General features: G+C 43.2%; 1 pseudogene; it reads right to left on the reverse strand.

Annotated features, from left to right (window-relative positions):
* Positions 1-20,277: 20,277 nt before the first annotated feature.
* LOC123439551 lies at positions 20,278-21,887 on the reverse strand (annotated as a pseudogene).
* Between the last annotated feature and the right edge of the window lie 926 nt (positions 21,888-22,813).

Raw genomic sequence — 22,813 nt, forward strand, 5'->3', positions numbered from 1 at the left:
GTTCGTATCCCCCTTTAGTCCCGGTTGGTGGCTCAACCCGGGACTAAAGGACTAACACGTGGCCTGCCGTAGTGGTGGCCACCCGGCCCGTAAGGAGCCTTTAGTCCCGGTTCGTGTCCCAAACCGGGACTAAAGGGCTACGCGGTGGGCAGTGGTGGTGGCAACCGTTCGTATCCCCCTTTAGTCCCGGTTGGTGGCTCAACCCAGGACTAAAGGACTAACACGTGGCCTGCCGTAGTGGTGGCGACCGTTGGTATACCTATTTAGTCCCGGTTGGTGGCTCAACCCGGGACTAAAGACCCAAACGGTTTGCATCCCGCGTCGTTTCGGGCGATGAAAAGCACGAACCGAAGCGTACAGTCGCCATTTCTCTGTTTCTTCTTCTCTCTCGCTCTCCCTCTATGTTCTTCTCCTCTCTTCTTCCCTTCTCTTCTTCCACCATGCCAACTAGCTTTCATGAGGTGCTCGCACATGGCATGACCAAGCTCCATGTCGTGTACACGAACCTGAGCAGGGAGGTGTCGTTTTTTCTTCAACAGTTGAAGGAACGATGGTTTGACAATGCAGTGGATCATGAGAAGTTCTTGGGGCTTGATCTGGAGTACACGGCCGATCAACGCGGTGTTGCCGCCATCCAACTATGCTTCGCATGCCATGTTTTGATCTTCCAATGGGCGAGGTAAGTTTTGAGGCTTTCTTTGATCCAAGATAATGACATTGTAAGTTTATTTGTTTCAATCATAGTTGGTTCCCTTCAAATAGTTGTAGTGAAACAATTTTGATTAGTTGAAGGGGAGCACAATCTAATTGGAATAGTGTTCCATAATCTGAAAAATCGTATTAGAATCAACTAGTGTTTAGTATGTTCCATTGGAATCATAGTTGGTTCCCTTCAAATAGTTGTAGTGAAGCAATTTTGATTAGTTGAAGGGGAACACAATCTGATTGGAATAGTGTTCCATAATCTGAAAAATCGTATTAGAATCAACTAGTGTTTAATATGTTCCATTGGAATCATAGTTGGTCCGCTTCAAATAGTTGTAGTGAAACAATTTTGATTAGTTGAAGGGAACACAATCTGATTGGAATAGTGTTCCACAATCTGAAAAATCTGATTGGTTCAATATGTTCCATTGAAATCATAGTTGTAGTGATACAATTTTATGCGGTGTTCTTTGATCCAAGGTTATGAAAATTGAATATAGCTAGTGATCTCTCTAGGTTCCATTGGATAGCAATATGATATGTCATAGTCATGAAAATTGCATATAGCTAGTGATCTCTCTAGGTTCCATTGGATAGCTATAGTGATCTCTCTAGGTTCCATTGCATATGTTCTATTTGAATCCTAAAGATAATTTTCTCTTTAGTTGTAGTGAAACATGTTTCCTTATTGCAGCAGTATGTAACATTTGTTCCATTTTAATTTTTTTCTGTTGCAGGAGTGACAAGCATTGTCCAGAACTCATGGACTTCCTTCGCAGCGGCATCACTTTTGCTTCCGTTGACATAAGGAACGACAAGCTGAAGATGAGGCACAGCTTCGGTATTGAGATACCAGTTGGTTGCCTCGTTGATCTCCAAACGATATTCAGGCTTCGACATGATAGGACTTCGCTGGCTCATATGGCAGTTGCCTTGATCGACGATTCATATGCTGATATGAAGACCAGTTTCCCAAAGTCTCAGCACAAACTTTGGGAGAAGGGCCCACTTGATGATATCAACATTGAGTATGCAGCAAAAGATGCATACGTTTCATACGAGTTGTACCGCAAGATTCGAGTCGTCCACTATGGCCAGCGTCACCTCGAGGAAGGTGGACATTCTGATTTAGATGATTCAGACGAGTAGTGTTCTGAACGTCGAACACTTGTATATATATCTATGGTAGCTATTATTATGTACTGTTTGGACTAGTATCATGTACTTCTTGGATCAATTTATATATGTCTAGTTTCTGTTTGTGCCATTATAGTTTCCAAATTTGAATGGTTTAGTCCTTTCTAACTTCATTTTCTACTTTTGAATGGTTTAGCCCTTTCTAACTTCATGGTATCATGCATTTCGACCACATATATATACAAAAAGTCTTCAGTTCAAATAAGTTCAAAAAATGAAATCCCTTTTGTAACAGATCTGTTTTTGATTAAAACAGTCATTTAAAAATGAAAGACCATTAGTCCCACGTGGCGTGCAGCGGAACCACGTGGCGTGCTGCGGAACCACTTTTGTTGTGGGGGTCGCTTCCCCTTCTTTTCCTTGTGCTAGATATTGGTTATGCACTAGGGGAAGTAGGAGTAGCGACCATCATCGACGGTTGAAAAATCAGGTGAGCTAGTGTCCACCATATATGAGAGAAGAAGAATGTCATCTCTTATTGTGGGGGTCGCTTCTACTTCGAGAGAGATTGTCCATTTTGTGATGTGCCTTTGAATGGTGCATTTTGAACACACAAAAAGTATGGAGTTCAAATAAGTTCAAAAAAATGAAATCCCTTTGTAAGAGATGAGTTCTCGTTCGAAACCCTCCTACTTCGAGAGAGAATATCCGTTTTGTACACGAAGTGCATCCAGTTTTTGTCGTAGCCCTCTGAACTTTTTAACACATGCTATGTGGGTGAAATGATGATAGCATGCCAACTTTCAACATTTTCAGAGTTCATTTGTAGTGCTTTTCAATTTCAGGGTCAACTAGCTCAAAAAAAATAAGTAAATGCACGAAGAATACCAAATGAAGTCAGAAATTGTTGAAATTTTGTGATGTGCCTTTGAATGATGCATTTTGAACACAAAAAAAGTATGGAGTTCAAATAAGTTCAAAAAAATGAAATCCCTTTGTAAGAGATGAGTTCTCGTTCGAAACCCTCCTACTTCGAGAGAGATTGTCCGTTTTGTACACGAACTGCATCCAGTTTTGGTCGTAGCCCTCTCAATTTTTTAACACATACTATGTGGGTGAAATGATGATAACATGCCAACTTTCAACATTTTCAGAGTTTATTTGTAATGCTTTTCAATTTCAGGGTCAACTAGCTCAAAAAAATAAGTAAATGCACGAAGAATACCAAATGAAGTCAGAAATTGTTGAAATTTTGTGATGTGCCTTAGAATGGTGCATTTTGAACACACAAAAAGTATGGAGTTCAAATAAGTTCAAAAAAATGAAATCCCTTTGTAAGAGATGAGTTGTCGTTCGAAACCCTGCTACTTCGAGAGAGATTGTCCGTTTTGTACACGAACTGCATCCATTTTTTGTCGTAGCCCTCTGAACTTTTTAACACATGCTATGTGGGTGAAATGATGATAGCATGCCAACTTTCAACATTTTCAGAGTTTATTTGTAGTGCTTTTCAATTTCAGGGTCAACTAGCTCAAAAAAAATAAGTAAATGCACGAAGAATACCAAATGAAGTCAGAAATTGTTGAAATTTTGTGATGTGACTTTGAATGGTGCATTTTGAACACACAAAAAGTATGGAGTTCAAATAAGTTCAAAAAAAATGAAATCCCTTTGTAAGAGATGAATTCTCGTTCGAAACCCTCCTACTTCGAGAGAGATTGTCCGTTTGTACACGAACTGCATCCAGTTTTTGTCGTAGCCCTCTCAACTTTTTAACACATGCTATGTGGGTGAAATGATGATAGCATGCCAACTTTCAACATTTTCAGAGTTCATTTGTAGTGCTTTTCAATTTTAGGGTCAACTAGCTCAAAAAAAAAAGTAAATGCACGAAGAATATCAAATGAAGTCAGAAATTATGGAAATTTTGTGATGTGCCTTAGAATGGTGCATTTTGAACACACAAAAAGTATGGAGTTCAAATAAGTTCAAAAAATGAAATCCCTTTGTAAGAGATGAGTTCTCGTTCGAAACCCTCCTACTTCGAGAGAGATTGTCTGTTTTGTACACGAACTGCATCCAGTTTTTGTCGTAGCCCTCTCAACTTTTTAACACATGCTATGTGGGTGAAATGATGATAGCATGCCAACTTTCAACATTTTCAGAGTTCATTTGTAGTGTTTTTCAATTTCAGGGTCAACTAGCTAAAAAAAAAAGTAAATGCACGAAATATACCAAATGAAGTCAGAAATTGTTGAAATTTTGTGATGTGCCTTTGAATGGTGCATTTTGAACACACAAAAAATATGGAGTTTAAATAAGTTCAAAAAAATGAAATCCCTTTGTAAGAGATGAGTTCTCGTTCGAAACGCTGCTACTTCGAGAGTTACAGTTTTAGTTTATAAAAAATAGTTTTGCATTATTTATTCAATTTAAAACACTTTTCATTATCATAGTTTTGTCAAATTCTCAAATATGCAAAAAGAATTTTTAATAAACATAGTTTTTAATTGAAAATAACAAAATAGATAATGGTTTGGATAGCAAAATTATTAATTATGAAAATAGAAAAAATTGAAACTATATTCGAAATCATAGAGAAAATTCAATCTAAATTCTCATTTGAATTTAGATTGAATTTTCCCTATAATTTCTAATATAGTTACAATTTTCAGTGAGTTTAGGCCCGTAAGCCTGCTTTAGAGAGGAGCTCGATGGAGAAGCTGCGACGGGGCTTATAAACAAGTGTTAGTCCCCCTCGCTGGGCGAGGTGGGACTAAACTTATCGTACAACCGAGGAGGGGCTTTAGTCCCGGGTGGAGCCACGCCCCGGGACTACAGACCCCCTTTAGTCCCGGTTAGAGCCACGCCCCGGGACTAAAGACCCTTTTTCGGCAGGCGAGGAGGCGGGAAACGAGGGGCTTTAGTCCCGGACCGTGGCTCCAACCGGGACTAAAGGGGGTCTTTAGTCCCGGTTCGAGCCACGCACCGGGACTTCGAAAAATTCCAACCCAAATCGTCCATTTCTCTTCTTCTTCCTCTCGTTCTCCTGCCCGACGCGGCACAACGACGAACTCGACGACGCCGTTAGGCTGCCCGACGTCCTGCTCGCCGCCGCCTACCGTCCTCCTCGCCGTCGCCGTCGTCCTCCTCACCGCCGTCCTCCTCCTCGCCGCGCGCCGCCCTCCTCGCCGCGCGTCGCGCCGTCCTCCTCGCCGCGCGTCGTCGACACCTCCGGCCGGTAAGCCCCCCGCCCCCTCCTCCCCAACACTCCGGCCAGTAGAAGAAAAGAAGAAAAAGGAGAAGAGAAGAAGAAAAAGGAGAAGAAAGGAAGAAAAAGGAGAAGAAAAGAAGAAAAAGGAGAAGAAAAGAAGAGAAAGAAAAAGATTTTTTTGTCATTTAATTCCTATTGTTATTAGGTTTGTGCTAGATTATTAGGGTTAGTAATATTTAGAATTAGGTTAGGGTTACAAGAAGAAGAAATATGAACAAAAATAAGAAAATAAGATTAGGAAAAATGAAAATAAGAAGAGGAGGAGAGGAAAAGAAGAAAAAGGAGAATAAGAAGAGGAGGAGAGGAGAAGAAGAGGAAAAATAGAAGAAGAGGAGAAGTAGAAGAAGAGAAAAAATTAGAAGAGGAGGAGAGGAGAAGTAGAAGAAGAGAAGAGGAGAAGTACTACAAGAAGAGGAGAAGTAGAAGTAGAAGAAGAAGTAGAAGAAGAGGAAAAATTAGTTTAGGGTTACAAGAAGAAGAAATATTTTTTTTGTCATTTAATTTTGCTATTGTATAGTGTATATGCTTAAGTGTTAATAGTGTTTCTTAGATTATTGCTTAATTTTGCTATTGTATATACAGTGTTAATAGTTTAATTTTGCTATTGTATATGCTTAAGTGTTAATAGTTTATTTTTAGCAAGAAAATTAATAGAACTAGTTTATTTTTTTAGTTCATTTTACGATGCCTATCCCGCATCCTCGCCGTCGACTCGGCGGAGGACACCTGCTTGATCAGAGGGGCCCTATCCGGGACTGGGCTCCGCCCGGCTGGTATTGGGAGGTGCTACCTTCCGGGGGGGGGGGCGTAGGTTGGTGAGGAGCCAGCCCATCGTTGACCCGATCCTTGTTTGGTGGCGGTCGCGTGGGCCAGTGAGGGTGCCGAGGCTTCCGGACACCGCGGAGGTGGTACGCCACCGTGTCAGCGAGGAGGATGTGTTGGGGAACGTCGCATGGGAAACAAAAATTTTCCTACGCGCACGAAGACCTATCATGGTGATGTCCATCTACGAGAGGGGATTTCCGATCTACGTACCCTTGTAGATCGCACAGCAGAAGCGTTAAGAAACGCGGTTGATGTAGTGGAACGTCCTCACGTCCCTCGATCCGCCCCGCGAACCGTCCCACGAACCGTCCCGCGATCCGTCCCACGATCCGCTCCGATCTAGTGCCGAACGGACGGCACCTCCGCATTCAGCACACGTACAACTCGATGATGATCTCGGCCTTCTTGATCCAGCAAGAGAGACGGAGAGGTAGATGAGTTCTCTGGCAGCGTGACGGCGCTCCGGAGGTTGGTGGTGATCTAATCTCAGCAGGGCTCTGCCCGAGCTCCGTAGAAACGCGATCTAAAGAAAAAACCGTGGAGGTATGTGGTCGGGCTGCCGTGACAAAAGTTGTCTCAAATCAGCCCTAAAACCCCACTATATATAGGAGGGAGGGAGGGGAGGAGGCAGCCTCAAAACCTAAAGGTTTGGCCGAAATTGGAGGTGGAGGAGTCCTACTCCAATCCTACTTGGAGTAGGATTCCACCTTCCCACTTGGAAACTCTTTCCACCTTGTGTTTTTTCCTTCTCAAACCTTATGGGCCTTAGTGGGAACTTATTCCAGCCCACTAGGGGCTGGTTTATCTCTTCCCATAGCCCATGAGACCCCTTGGGGCGTGACACCCCTCCTGATGGTCCCTGGCACCCCTCCCGGCACTCCAAGTACACTACCGATGAGCCCGAAACTTTTCCGGTAATGCACGAAAACCTTCCGGTAACCAAATGAGGTCATCCTATATATCAATCTTCGTTTCCGGACCATTCCGGAAACCCTCATGACGTCCATGATCTCATCCGGGACTCCGAACAACATTCGGTAACCAACCATATAACTCAAATACGCATAAAACAACGTCGAACCTTAAGTGTGCAGACCCCGCGGGTTAGAGAACTATGTAGACATGACCCGAGAGACTCCTCGGTCAATATCCAATAGCGGGACCTGGATGCCCATATTGGATCCTACATATTCTACGAAGATCTTATCGTTTGAACCTCAGTGCCAAGGATTCATATAATCCCGTATGTCATTCCCTTTGTCCTTCGATATGTTACTTGCCCGAGATTCGATCGTTAGTATCCGCATACCTATTTCAATCTCGTTTACCGGCAAGTCTCATTACTCGTTTCGTAATACAAGATCCCGCAACTTACACTAAGTCACATTGCTTGCAAGGCTTGTGTGTGATGTTGTATTACCGAGTGGGCCCCGAGATACCTCTCCGTCACACGGAGTGACAAATCCCAGTCTCGATCCATACTAACTCAACGAACATCTTTGGAGATACCTGTAGAGCATCTTTATAGTCACCCAGTTACGTTGCGACGTTTGATACACACAAAGCATTCCTCCGGTGTCAGTGAGTTATATGATCTCATGGTCATAGGAACAAATACTTGACACACAGAAAACAGTAGCAACAAAATGACACGATCAACATGCTACGTCCATTAGTTTGGGTCTAGTCCATCACATGATTCTCCTAATGATGTGATCCCGTTATCAAGTGACAACACTTGCCTATGGTCACGAAACCTTGACCATCTTTGATCAACGAGCTAGTCAACTAGAGGCTTACTAGGGACAGTGTTTTGTCTATGTATCCACACATGCACTGTGTTTCCAATCAATACAATTATAGCATGGATAATAAACGATTATCATGAACAAAGAAATATAATAATAACTAATTTATTATTGCCTCTAGGGCATATTTCCAACAGTCTCCCACTTGCACTAGAGTCAATAATCTAGTTCACATCACCATGTGATTCCAACGAATCCAACACCCATATAATTATGGGGTCTGATCACGTCTTGCTCGTGAGAGAGGTTTTAGTCAACGGTTCTGAAACTTTCAGATCCGTGTGTTCTTTACAAATCTTTATGTCATCTTATAGATGCTACTACTATGTGATATTCGGAAATACTCCAAATATCTACTCTATTATACGAATCCGTTTCACTACTTATAGTTATTCGGATTAGTGTCAAAGCTTGCATCGACGTAACCCTTTACGACGAACTCTTTAACCACCTCCATAATCGAGAAAAATTCCTTAGTCCATCAGTTACTAAGTATAAATTTTGACCGCTGCTAGTGATTCAATCATGGATCACTCTCTGTACCTCTCAACAGACTTTGAGTCAAGGCACACATCAGGTGCGGTACACAGCATGTCATACTTCAGATTCTATGGCCAAGGCATAGAAGACGACCTTCGTCTATTCTCTTTATTCTGTCGGGGTCGGGTTTTGAGTCTTACTCAAATTCACACCTTACAATGCAACCAAGAAATCCTTCTTTGCTGATCTATTTTGAACTCCTTCAAAAACTTGTCAAGGCATGCATCTTGTTGAAACTTCTATTAAGCGCTTTCGATCTATCTCCATAGATCTTTCATGCTCAACGTTCAAGTAGCGCAATCCAGGTATTCCTTTGAAAAACTCCTTTCAAACAACCTTGTATGCTTTATAGAAATTCTACATTACTTCTGATCCACAATATGTCAACCACATATACTTATCAGAAATTCTATAGTGCTCCCACTCACTTCTTTGGAAATACAAGTTTCTCATAAACCTTGTACAAACCCAAAATCTTTGATCATCTCATCAAAGTGTATATTCCAACTCCGAGATGCTTGCTCCAGTCCATTGAAGGATCGTTGGAGCTTGCATACTTGCTAGTATCTTTAGGATCGACAAAACCTCCTGGTTGTATCACATACAATGTTTGCTCAAGGAAACCGTCGAGGAAACAATGTTTTGACATCCTATGTGCAATATTTCATAAATAATGCAGCAACTACTAACATAATTCTAACATACTTTTAGCATCGCTACGAGTGAGAAAGTCTCATCATAGTCAACTGTTTGATCTTGTCGGAAACATCTTTGCGACAAGTCGAGCTTTTCTTAATAGTGACTTATCACCATCATCGTCTGTCTTCCTTTTAAAGATCCATCTTTACTCAATAGTCCTACGACCATCAAGTAGTTCTTCCAAAGTCTACACTTTGTTTTCATACATGGATCCTCTCTCGGATTTCATGGCTTCCAGCCATTTGTCGGAATCCGGGCCCACCATTGCTTCTCCATAACTCGTAGGTTCATTGTTGTCCAACAACATGACCTCCAAGACAGGATTACCGTACCACTCTGCAGTAGTACGCGACCTTGTCAACCTACGAGGTTTGTAGTGACTTGATCCGATGCTCGATGATCACCATCATCAGCTTTCACTTCAATTGGTGTAGGCGCCACAGGAACAACTTCCTGCGCCCTGCTACACACTGGTTGAAGTGATGGTTCAGTAACCTCATCAAGTTCTACCACCCTCCCACTCAATTCTTTCGAGAGAAACCTTTCCTCGAGAAAGGATCTGTTTCTAGAAACAAACTCTTTGCTTTCGGATCTGAGATAGGAGATGTACGCAACTGTTTTGGATATCCTATGAAGATGCATTTATCCGCTTTTGGGTTCGAGCTTATCAGAGTGAAACTTTTTCACATAAGTGTCGAAGCCCCAGACTTTCAAGAAACGACAGTTTAGATTTCTCTAAACCTCAGTCTATACTGTGTTATCTCAACGGAAATACGCGGTGCCCTATTTAAAGTGAATGCGGTTGTCTCTAATGCATAACCCATAAACGATAGTGGTAATTGAATAAGAGACATCATAGCATGCACCATACCAAATAGTGCGTGGCTATGACGTTCAGACACATCATCACACTATGATGTTCCAGGTGGCATGAACTGCGAAACAATTTCCACATTGTCTTAACTGCGTACCAAAACTCGTAACTGAGATATTCATTTCTATGATCATATCGTAGACAGTTTATCCTCTTGTTACGACGAACTTCACTCTGAAACAGAATTGAACTTTTCAATATTTCAGACTCGTGATTCATTAAGTAAATACTCTTGTATCTACTCAAATCTTCATTGAAGTAAGAACATAATGATATCCACTGCGTGCCTCAGCACCCATTGGACTGCATACATCAAAATGTATCACTTCCAACAAGTTACTATCTTGTTTCATCTCAATGAAAACAAGGCCTTGCTCATGTGGTATGATTTGCATGTCTCTAGTGATTCAAAATCAAGTGAGTATAAAGATCCATTAGCATGGAGCCTCTTCATGCAATTTATACCAACATGACTCAAGCGGCAGTGCCACAAGTGAGTGGTACTATTATCATTACCTCGTATCTTTTGGCACCAATATCATGAACATGTGTAACACTACGATCGAGATTCAATAAACCATTGAAGGTGATCATTCAAGCAAATAGAGTAACCATTATTCTCCTTAAATGAATAATCGTATTGCAATAAACACGATCCAATCATGTTCATGCTTAACGCAAGCACCAAATAACAATTATTTAGGTTTAACACCAATCCCGATGGTAGAGGGAGCGTGGGACGTTTGATCATATCAACCTTGGAAACACTTCCAACACATATCGTCACCTCGCCTTTAGCTAGTCTCCGTTTATGCCGTAGCTTTCATTTCGTGTTACTAATCACTTAGCAACCGAACCGGTATCCAATACCCTCGTGCTACTAGGAGTACTAGTAAAGTACACATCAACATCATGTATATCAAATATACTTCTTTCGACTTTTGCCAGCCTTCTTATCTACCAAGTATCTAGAGTTGCTCCGCCTCAGTGACCGTTCCCCTCATAACAGAAGCACTTAGTCCCGGGCTTGGGTTTAATCTGGGGTCTCTTCATTAGTGCAGCAACTGCTTTGCCGTTTCACGAAGTATCCCTTCTATCCCTTGCCTTTCTCAAAACTTAGTGGTTTTACTAACCATCAACTATTGATGCTCCTTCTTGATTTCTACTTTTGCAGTGTCAAACATCGCGAATCGCTCAAGGATCATTGTATCTATCCTTGATATGTTATAGTTCGTCACGAAGCTCTCACAACTTGGTGGCAGTGACTTTGGAGAACCATCACTATCTTATCTGGAAGATCAACTCCCACTTGATTCAAGCGATTGTCGTACTCAGATAATCTGAGCACACGCTCAACAATTGAGCTTTTATCCTCTACTTCGTGGACAAAGAATCTTGTCGGAGGTCTCATACCTCTTAACAAGGGCACAAGCATGAAATCACAATTTCATCTCTTTAGAACATCTCTTATGTTCCTTGACGTTTCAAAACGTCTTCGGCGCCTTGCTTCTAAGCCATTAAGTATTTTGTACTGAACTATCGTGTAGTCATCAGAAACGTGTATGTCGGATGTTCACAACATCCACAGACGACGCTCGAGGTGCAGCACACCGAGTGGTGCATTAAGGACATAAGCCTTCTGCGCAGCAACGATGACAATCCTCGGTTTTACAGACTCAGTCCGCAAAGTTTGCTACTATCAACTTTCAACTAAATTTTCTCTAGGAACATATAAAAACAGTAGAGCTATAGCGCAAGCTACATCGTAATTCGCAAAGACCATTAGACTATGTTCATGACAATTAGTTCAATTAATCATATTACTTAAGAACTCCCACTCAAAAAGTACATATCTCTAGTCATTTGAGTGGTACATGATCCAAATCCACTATCTCAAGTCCGATCATCACGTGAGTCGAGAATAGTTTCAATGGTAAGCATCTCTATGCTAATCATATCAACTATACGATTCATGCTCGACCTTTCAGTCTCATGTGTTCCGAGGCCATGTCTGCACATGCTAGGCTCGTCAAGCTTAACCAGAGTGTTCCGCGTGTGCAACTATTTTGCACCCGTTGTATGTGAACGTTGAGTCTATCACACCCGATCATCACATGGTGTCTCGAAACGAAGAACTGTCGCAACGGTGCACAGTCGGGGAGAACACAATTTCGTCTTGAAATTTTAGTGAGAGATCACCTCATAATGCTACCGTCGTTCTAAGCAAGATAAGGTGCATAAAGGATTAACATCACATGCAATTCATAAGTGACATGATATGGCCATCATCATGTGCTTCTTGATCACCATCACCAAAGCACCGGCACGATGTTTTTGTCACCGGCGTCACACCATGATCTCCAACATCTCATGATATCCATCAACGTGTCGCCATCGGGGTTGTCGTGCTACTCATGCTATTACTACTAAAGCTACGTCCTAGCAATATAGTAAACGCATCTGCAAGCACAAACATTAGTTTAAAGACAACCCTATGGCTCCTGCCGGTTGCCGTACCATCGACGTGCAAGTTGATATTAACTATTACAACATGATCATCTCATACATCCAATATATCACATCACATCGTTGGCCATATAACATCACAAGCATACCCTGCAAAAACAAGTTGGACGTCCTCTAATTTGTTGTTGCATGTTTTACGTGGTGACCATGGGTATCTAGTAGGATCGCATCTTACTTACGCAAACACCACAACGGAGATATATGAATTGCTATTTAACCTCATCCAAGGACCTCCTCGGTCAAATCCGATTCAACTAAAGTTGGAGAAACCGACACTTGCCAGTCATCTTTGAGCAACGGAGTTACTCATGGCGATGAAACCAGTCTCTCGTAAGCGTACGAGTAATGTCGGTCCAAGCCGCTTCAATCCAACAATACCGCGGAATCAAGAAAAGACTAAGGAGGGCAGCAAGACGCACATCACCGCCCACAAAAACTTTTGTGTTCTACTCGAGATTACATCTAAGCATGAACCTAGCTCATGATGCCACTATTGGGGAACGTCGCATGGGAAACAAAAATTTTCCTATGCGCACGAAGACCTATCATGGTGATGTCCATCTACGAGAGGGGATTTCCGATCTACGTACCCTTGTAGATCGCACAGCAGAAGCGTTAAGAAACGCGGTTGATGTAGTGGAACGTCCTCACGTCCCTCGATCCGCCCCGCGAACCGTCCCGCGATCCGTCCCACGATCCGCTCCGATCTAGTGCCGAACGGACGACACCTCCGTGTTCAGCACACGTACCGCTCGACGATGATCTCGGCCTTCTTGATCCAGCAAGAGAGACGGAGAGGTAGATGAGTTCTCTGGCAGCGTGACGGCGCTCCGAAGGTTGGTGGTGATCTAATCTCAGCAGGGCTCCGCCCGAGCTCCGTAGAAACGCGATCTAGAGGAAAAACCGTGGAGGTATGTGGTCGGGCTGCCGTGGCAAAAGTTGTCTCAAATCAGCCCTAAAACCCCACTATATATAGGAGGGAGGGAGGGGAGGAGGCAGCCTCAAAACCTAAAGGTTTGGCCGAAATGGGAGGTGGAGGAGTCCTACTCCAATCCTACTTGGAGTAGGATTCCACCTTCCCACTTGGAAACTCTTTCCACCTTGTGTTTTTTCTTCTCAAACCTTATGGGCCTTAGTGGGAACTTATTCCAGCCCACTAGGGGCTGGTTTATCTCTTCCCATAGCCCATGAGACCCCTTGGGGCGTGACACCCCTCCTGATGGTCCCTGGCACCCCTCCCGGCACTCCCAGTACACTACCGATGAGCCCGAAACTTTTCCGGTAATGCACGAAAACCTTCCGGTAACCAAATGAGGTCATCCTATATATCAATCTTCGTTTCCAGACCATTCCGGAAACCCTCGTGACGTCCGTGATCTCATCCGAGACTCCGAACAACATTCCGTAACCAACCATATAACTCAAATACGCATAAAACAACGTCGAACCTTAAGTGTGCAGACCCTGCGGGTTCGAGAACTATGTAGACATGACCCGAGAGACTCCTCGGTCAATATCCAATAGCGGGACCTGGATGCCCATATTGGATCCTACATATTCTACGAAGATCTTATCGTTTGAACCTCAGTGCCAAGGATTCATATAATCCCGTATGTCATTCCCTTTGTCCTTCGGTATGTTACTTGCCCGAGATTCGATCGTCAGTATCCGCATACCTATTTCAATCTCGTTTACCGGCAAGTCTCTTTACTCATTTCGTAATACAAGATCCCGCAACTTACACTAAGTCACATTGCTTGCAAGGCTTGTGTGTGATGTTGTATTACCGAGTGGGCCCCGAGATACCTCTCCGTCACACGGAGTGACAAATCCCAGTCTCGATCCATACTAACTCAACGAACACCTTTGGAGATACCTGTAGAGCATCTTTATAGTCACCCAGTTACGTTGCGACGTTTGATACACACAAAGCATTCCTCCGGTGTCAGTGAGTTATATGATCTCATGGTCATAGGAACAAATACTTGACACGCAGAAAACAGTAGCAACAAAATGACACGATCAACATGGTACGTCCATTAGTTTGGGTCTAGTCCATCACATGATTCTCCTAATGATGTGATCCCGTTATCAAGTGACAACACTTGCCTATGGTCAGGAAACCTTGACCATCTTTGATCAACGAGCTAGTCAACTAGAGGCTTACTAGGGACAGTGTTTTGTCTATGTATCCACACATGCACTGTGTTTCCAATCAATACAATTATAGCATGGATAATAAACGATTATCATGAACAAAGAAATATAATAATAACTAATTTATTATTGCCTCTAGGGCATATTTCCAACAGGATGAGCACGTCCGTCGCTACATGGTTGCGTTGGAGGGCAGGTTCGAGCATATCTGGCAGGTTCTTCGGGGATCTCACTGGAGCTATGATCCTGTGATGGTTCCTTCTCTTTGGGTGTCCACCGCCCGCGCCGATACCCGTCGGGCGCTACGGTTCTAGATGTATCAGTGATGCTATATGTATAATAGTATTCGAGGAGTATTAGTGATAATATTCGACGATGTACGGACAAAAGTGATGATGTATTAGCTTATAATTGAATGCATGCTAATTTGAATACTACTTTATTTTACGATTTGGTTTTGCTTATTGAATGCTCAAATTGGAAAAGTACTCCTACTTTGAATACTATGCAGAAATCTAGGAGTCCCGGGTGGAGCCACGACCCGGGACTTAAGTTGTTTTGGAACGGAGTTCCTGATAGAATAATTCTTTTTTGGTACAAAGGTTAAGAGAATCCGTTTTTTGCAGAACTATGGATACACATATCAGGAACCTCGAAGAGGAAGAACTTCTCGAAGATATAATCAAAGACGGCCCCGACGTTGAACCAGCTGAATCTCCGTCGTCATATCTAAACCAGGACGTTGGAATGGAGGTCGAGCGACACGAAGATGAAGCCGATGGGGCAGGAGATAGGTCCAATGACGGAGAAGGTGATAGCTCCACTGATGGAGAAGCCGGTGAAGAGGAGAAGTCCGGCGAGGTATACATATGAAGTTCGACAATCACTTGTAATATGTGAAAAATATTGGAGATAGCTCTATATTGTATACATATACATTCATTTGACGAATGTTTCTCCCTCTTAGGCCTCCACATCGAGCAAAAGTACGAAACGAGTCCCGACTAGAAAGTTGGATGCACGGACGCATTACACATTTGAGGTGATATTTCCTACGGGCGAACCCAAGCTTCCTAAGAATGCTGCTGACACATTCAAGAAGCAATGCGGAGTTCTCGTTAGGGATCACGTCCCGATCAGCGTTCGGGAGTGGAACAAGCGCAAAGGGGCAGCCGATAGTGACTATGTCGCCGAAAGGTACAAAGATAATCTTTGGAATGATCTCATGTCACATTTCACCTGCCAGAATGCGAGAATGAAGACGCCGCAGACAAACTGAGGGCCAAAGTCAAGCAGTGGACTCTGAAGAAGATGGCCGAACTGTTCCGTAGCTGGAAGAAGAAGTTATGGAAAAACTATCTGAAGACAAAGAAAGTGCCAGTATTCGAGGGGTATCTAGCCAAGCAGGCGAATCACTGGAAGGCATTTCAAGAGTACAAGGAGTCAGAAGATGCCCAGGCATTATCAGAAAAGAACAAGATAAATGCCGACAAGAAGAAATATCACCACAAGCTGGGGCCAGGGGGCTATGAGACTGCCATCCCAAAGTGGGATAAGAAAGAGCAAGACCTGATAGATAAAGGCATCGTACCTGAACCACTCCGTGATGAGTGGGAATTGAGAGCAAGAAATTGGTTCCTTGCGCATGGTGGGTCGTACGACGAAACAACAGGGGACCTCATCTGCAATGACGATCTTAGGATACCCAGGGAGAATTGGAAAAGGATAGTGAAATAAATTAAGGAGGGACAAAGAAAGTTCACTGCAGATAGAGATAAAGATTTGCTCATACTGGTCCTCGGCAATGACGAACATGGAGGACGAACGCGAGGCTTCGGTCCTTCTTACCCGTGGTGGCTTGGGTTTGCCAGAGACCAAGACACTTACAGAAGCCGAGAGAGAGCAAAGAAGCGGCAGCAGGATGAGGAGAATGACAAGTTCAACCAGTTGCTTGCCAGGATTAACGAGCAACAGAAGCAGATTGATGAGCTTAGAGGAGTACCGTGCCACGAAGATCCTGCACTTGATATTACCGGCGCCCCATCTAAGCAGAAAAGCAGCGTGGCTGAATCTGAGGCCCCACCCGACGATGAACGAAGAATGATAGAGGGCGGTCTCGGCTACCCCGTGGATGGAATCAAGGAGTCAACATCATGTGAACTCCATCAGAAATTCAAGAACATATCCATGAAGGTGGCCGTCGGACAAGCTTTACCTTCTGGCCCTGATGCACGCTGGCATGGCCGTGAGATTCCAGCTGGCTTTGCTAAAGTCGGGGTGGATGAAATCATGACGGGGTTTAATGATATGGAGCTCGACATAGCTGGACCCGAAGATGAGAGGACACTCGAAGAAGTACTGGGTGGAGTCATCCTATGGGACAAGAACTACATCAAGCTTCCAGGCTCGACCCCAAGGACAACACCGCCTCCGAGTCATCGCAGGTCACCTACACCTCCGTTACCTCCAAGCCCTCCACATGACGTCGGCCAACACGACACGAGTCCATCTCGATCACCGCCGCCGGACCTGGGTCGTCCGTCTTCGCCGCCGCCCGCACATGATACTAAGCGGAAGCGTGCCAGCAAGAACGCTCCGTCGATGATTTCTAAGCGATGGAGCTCCCTAAAGCGCAAACTATCACCCCTCCCAAAGGTACCTCATGCTAATCTTCCTATCAGACCTTATGATCGTACCCCCGAGGAAAACGCCAGGATAGCAAAGGAACAGCATGATGCGCAGATGAAAAAGAAGGAACCCGAGCCTCGCCCGGAATACACCGAGAAGCAAATAGCATGGGCAAAAGACTTCATAACCCTTCCATCACAGTATGACTTACACTATAAGCCTGATGACTATACACGCACATTGCAGAAGGAAGTGAAAAAGAGCAGCTCACGTGCAAGTGCAAGTGGGAGCAAATCAAGTTCAACTGCAAGCAAGAAAAAAATCAGACGTTCCTCAGCTTGGACAACAGGCCAAACAGTCGATCCCACCCCTCAAGGTGTTAACCGAGAATGTTCCCCCTCCGGTGCAGGGGCAAGCTTTTGAAAGAGCAAAGGAGTTGGCGGCTGAATGTGGTATCTCGGTTGAAGATTTGCTGGCTTCCCAAGACGACAGGATACCCAAGGTTGTGGTAGCCCCTAAGCCACAGTTTGTCATGGGAGAGCCTTTGGTCAGCAAAGATGATCTCCCAACAAATATGCGTTACTTGCATAAATGGTACTTAAGTGAATCAAAGAATGGGAGAACGATGATCGTGCTGAGTGTCCCACGGGAGTACTACGGCCGCTCCGAAGAAATCCATATCGACTTTGATGAACTCTTGCAGATGTACAATGGCGACGCCCTCGACAAATCGCTTATGAGTTGCTATTGTCTGTAAGTTTTTCAATTCGTTGTCTACATATAACTTGTTTAGTTATTTCAATTCATTGTCTATATATAACTTGTACTCTATTATGCAGAATGAAGATTCTGGATTGTAAAAGTAAGAGCATCCTAAATATTGGGTTTATTGACCCAGATAAAATACATATAGCGACGGTAACTAACAAACCCAAGGAGACGGAGGAAAACCTGGGAAGAGTTGATGCCTTCGACCCATTATCGAGACCCTTGGAACAGTTCCAAAGCCTGCAGGACATGCTCCAAGGGTAATTTTAATCATTCTTGCGCTCTATCGGTCTCTTTCGATGATTTTCTGATATATCAATTAATGAAAAACTTAGCAAATCATTATCCTTGTCGGGCAGGGTTTGGAAGCGGTTCAAGTGCGTGACTCCCGGTAACTTTTCTGAGAAGCTGACCTTTAGAGCGACTCAGGTAAGTAGTAGTATGATATACTTCTATTAATTTTCAATACATTTATGATGCTAGATTATTATTTTGATTATATATATTCTATTCTCGTAAAGTACGACCAACAGCCACGGGGAACGCATATATGCGGGTACTATGTTTGCGAGACCATTCGCACGTTTACCTCTGAGTTCAAGGATCACAGATTCGATGTAAGCAATGAACATTCACACCTCTATTTTTACCCGTCATTCTTTGTTATCATGATTGATATTCATATTCATCTCCTCTTCTTATATAGCACACGGCCATGAGGACGAATGTCCTACCAGAGCAACGCGCGATTGCTGTTGCAGAGGAGCTTGCGGGATTTCTGAGGACGGAAGCTATAGAAGACAAAGGACGATTTAGTGTAGCTAAGGGCCATTACTGATGTTCGTCCATGTAATCGAATAGACGGACTTTAGTCCCGATAATTCAGATCTCCATATAATTGTATATATATGATCGCTTGTAAGATAAGTTAATCTTATATATATATGCATAATTATTTCTATTTAAATTATATGAAAACTAATTCCCGAACACCAAACGAGGCATCAAGTTAATCTCCCGAACACCTAAACCCTAAAACCCTAAAACCCAAAAATAATTTCATTAAAAAAAACCCAAAAACCAACAAAATCTGAAAATCTTTAGTCCCGGTCCGTGTAACGAACCGGGACTAAAGGGCCTATCTGTGGGGCGCTACGAGGCGCCCACGTGGAGCACCTTTAGTCCCGGCTTGTAAAAGGGCCGGGACGAAAGGTTAGGCCTTTAGTCCCGCCCCTTTAGTCCCGGTTGGTGAACCGGGACTAAAACCCCTTACGGGCCGGGGCTAAAGGCTCCGTCCCCACTAGTGAAAGTGCAAACCTGAATCGTAAAGTAGTTTATGGACTTGGCTTTTGTGTTCCCTTTCGAGTCGCTGTTCAGCCGAGCCTAAAGCTGCTAGATTGACAAGCATAATTGTGCACCAGAAGATGCCGCTTATCCTTTATTTTTAAATAGCTACAATTCATTAGCTATTTTTTCTCTCCATGTAATAATGCCACATCATCAAGTCGTGTATGAAGTCATAAGTTATTTTTTTCATTAATCTTTTCATGCAAAACATATCACCTCATACATTATTTTTTTCCAGGGAAATAAAGTAATATAAGAAAGTTTTATATTTGTTTTTTTATTAATTTTAGTCTTCTTCTACCACTTATCCATACCTTTTTAACAAGATCTCCGCTGCAATGCGCGGGGCATCGTCTAAAAAAAAAACGTCTGTCTTAAAAATTTCAATAAAACGGATGCCTGGTTGGTACCCAGGGCGGACCCAAGATCAAATTTTAGAGAGGGCAAAGATCTGTCAAATGAGGAATTTTTTCTTTGCTAAGTGGGGGCAAATCAGAATTTAGCTTGGCATATTAAAAGGGTGATGAATATTTAGTGGGGGCAGCTGCCCCCATAGGTTCTACATTGGAATCGCCAGTCTCTGCCCTCCGTTTGGTTGTGCAATACAATTTTCCCATTAAATTGTTGGGTATGCTAAGTTTTTTTTTGGAACGGAGTATGCTAAGGTATTTTGATTTCCTCAAAGTCCCTTCATATTTTTTCTGTTTTGGCCAATAAAGGGAAAGGGTCAAGGAATCTGTAGTCTATTTTTTGGCCAGCCAATTGTCTAACAGCATGAAGATATCGCTGCAATTTTTATTGCTCACTTACAACCATATCTGTTGTATATAACATGCATATATCATTTATGCCACAACAATTTTTTTTCTCTTTTGGAAATAGTAGGCTTTTATTGATTCTTCCCATAAACACAAAAGAGTCTCTACATAGGGGATGGACACAGCCAAAGAGACCAAACTTGAAGCATTCTATCGCATGTAGTCCGCCTGGTACAGATTCAACAACTAACGAAGACCCAGTACGTCTTATCATTCATAGAGAGATAAAACAAGTTGAAGATATAAAATCAACGTAGGCATCCATTATGTTTTTTTCAAAGACATGACAATGATGGAATACTTGGTCTTCTCCCTCGCAAGGTGTTCTGCAACATTATACGCCAACTTGTTGAAGAGCGTGTCGAGCACGGATTCACCGAAATGGCTTGTGAAAAGGGGCTCCAGCACTGCCCTCAAACTCTTGGAGACATTCATGCCGCTCTGGAGAGGGTCGTCCACATCATCACTTACCGAGTTGTCACGAGGATCCCAGTTGGACTCGAACAATTCGACATGGTTGATGTCGAATAATCCACTCTTGTTGATCACCATCTTGACTTCAGTGACTGATGGACCGTAAAACGGTAGGTTAAAGGAGTTGAGTTTTTCCCTCTCTAGTAGGCCCTGCTGTGACAGTTTAATGTTGATTTTTCTCTAATTATAAGAGTTGTGAAATAATTATACTACAGATATACCGTTGCGTACCTCGTCAACAAGATGTTCTAAGGATTGCGCAATTAATCCATAGAGCTGGTTCATATCTCCATTGTAGACATCCTCTGTTTTTCTCCCGAGAAATGTCAATACCATTTGTCCGCCGAGCACCAGTTCTTCATATCGCAGCTTGAGGAACAACAACATATCCTTCTGAAAATGCTCCTGGTATAATGTAACTACATATGGTGGTGTAGTCCTTGCAATATAAATGTTTCCGTTGTTTAGATGCTTTTCTCTCTTAGCCGCAAATCCATCAGGAAGCTGCATGATACAAACAATAGTTGTAGGACCTTCACTATTATGTCCAGCAAGGATACATTAATAAGTTGTGGCTTGTCAATTTAGTACCTCAGAGCGCCAATGGAGGCAATATGATGAGTGAAATAGATGAACACTCTGGCGTGGAAAAAGCTTGGTGTAGTAGGAACCCGGTAGCCCGGCAATATAAAAAGAAGGTAGTGTTTCTCCCTTATGATTTACTGCAATTGACTCCTTAAACCGTCCAATTGACTGGAACACATGGTTGAAGTCATTTCCTGGTAGATCGTTGAGGAAGATTTGGAGCTCCACGAGACTGCCATGGAGCTTGTCGTGGTTGCAGCATATCGCTTCGATCACGTTGGAGACAAAGAGGAGTGTGTTTTGACCCGAAGAACAGCCTAGGTCGACAACTGTCATTGTTGGGTGGAGCAAATCCATGCACACATCTATCACGGCCTTTTCGATCACTGGCTTTGTCCGAATCAAAGCTTTCTTCTAGCACAAATGAACAAGAAGAAACAATAACAGTTAAGATCTATGGGAAGCATAACTGGCTCTGTTGTTGAGCCACAAATGTCAATGCTAAGTACAAAGAAGAAGGAAACAAGGGTAGCATATTTGTTATGAGTTTTGTTCTTTGAAAATGTCCCGTGAGTTATTTTTATAAATTACCTGATGGGTGGAGTTCTTGACGTAGCTGGTCTCTCCTTCTCCTTTGGCCATATGGAAATCGCTGTCCATCTTCATGGCAACCTAAAGCTTTCCAGGAAGAATTTGTTTCGTTTGTATGCTCAACAACGGAAGTATATGCTAGCCAGATGTGTTGCTCATAGTAGCAGCCCTGCTCAATATATAGGCGAGTAGTTACACAAGTGGTCCGTTGTTTCGCTCTTGTTTCTGTGTTCGTGCAATTATATTCATTTGTCTTCAACTGCTACACATGGATACGTAGGTACATTAGTTGGTCCTTATTTTCTGCCAGTCATAGTAGCAGCCCTGCTCAATATTTCCAATGTACCTACGTATGATATCCAACATCCTTTGACCGTCTCCATTTGCTAGCTAGCTACCCGCACACATCAATAGAATAGCTATAGGGAGTGTATGCAGTCTAGTGGTAGAGCACAAGTACGAGTTTGGGACATACTCCAAGTTATGCCAATTGGAACGTACTAGGAGTAAGTTCAAATGTCCTTATTCTAACCTATATCTATTAATAGAGTAAGATGATATTTTTGATTTTGTTTCATTTAGATGATTTTTTATTTGTCATACATGATCATGATCATTTGGATATTTTTGTTATTTATCCTAAACGGTTCATTTGAACTTTTCTTGTTCGCACACACCTATGGTCTTGGCGCTTTATTTCATATTTCAGAGCCAGTTGAGAAGCGACTCCCAGAGCCCGTGACGCTTTCCAACTCGATCTATCGAGGAAACCAACAGTCGCCAAACAGTCGCCGGAAGGACGAAGAAGGCTAAAAAAAAAAAAAAAAACGAGGCCGAGATGATTGAGACGTCGTGTTGTCTAGCAGCAGAGCCTCTGTGTGGGCGTTAAGCGGCACAACGGCATGAGTTTGATGAGGCAGCGGCGTGCGTGCGGTGGCTGTGCCTGGCGTGTGTGATGTGCGACGCGCGTTTGCGCGCCACACGGGCGGGCAAAGCAGCGGCCGCATGCGTCTCCGACGGTGTGTGCGTGGCGTATATGTGCCCAGCGTGTTCGGCT

The sequence above is a fragment of the Hordeum vulgare genome, chromosome 3H (assembly GCF_904849725.1).
Source record: "Hordeum vulgare subsp. vulgare chromosome 3H, MorexV3_pseudomolecules_assembly, whole genome shotgun sequence".
In the NCBI taxonomy this organism is placed as follows: domain Eukaryota; kingdom Viridiplantae; phylum Streptophyta; class Magnoliopsida; order Poales; family Poaceae; genus Hordeum; species Hordeum vulgare.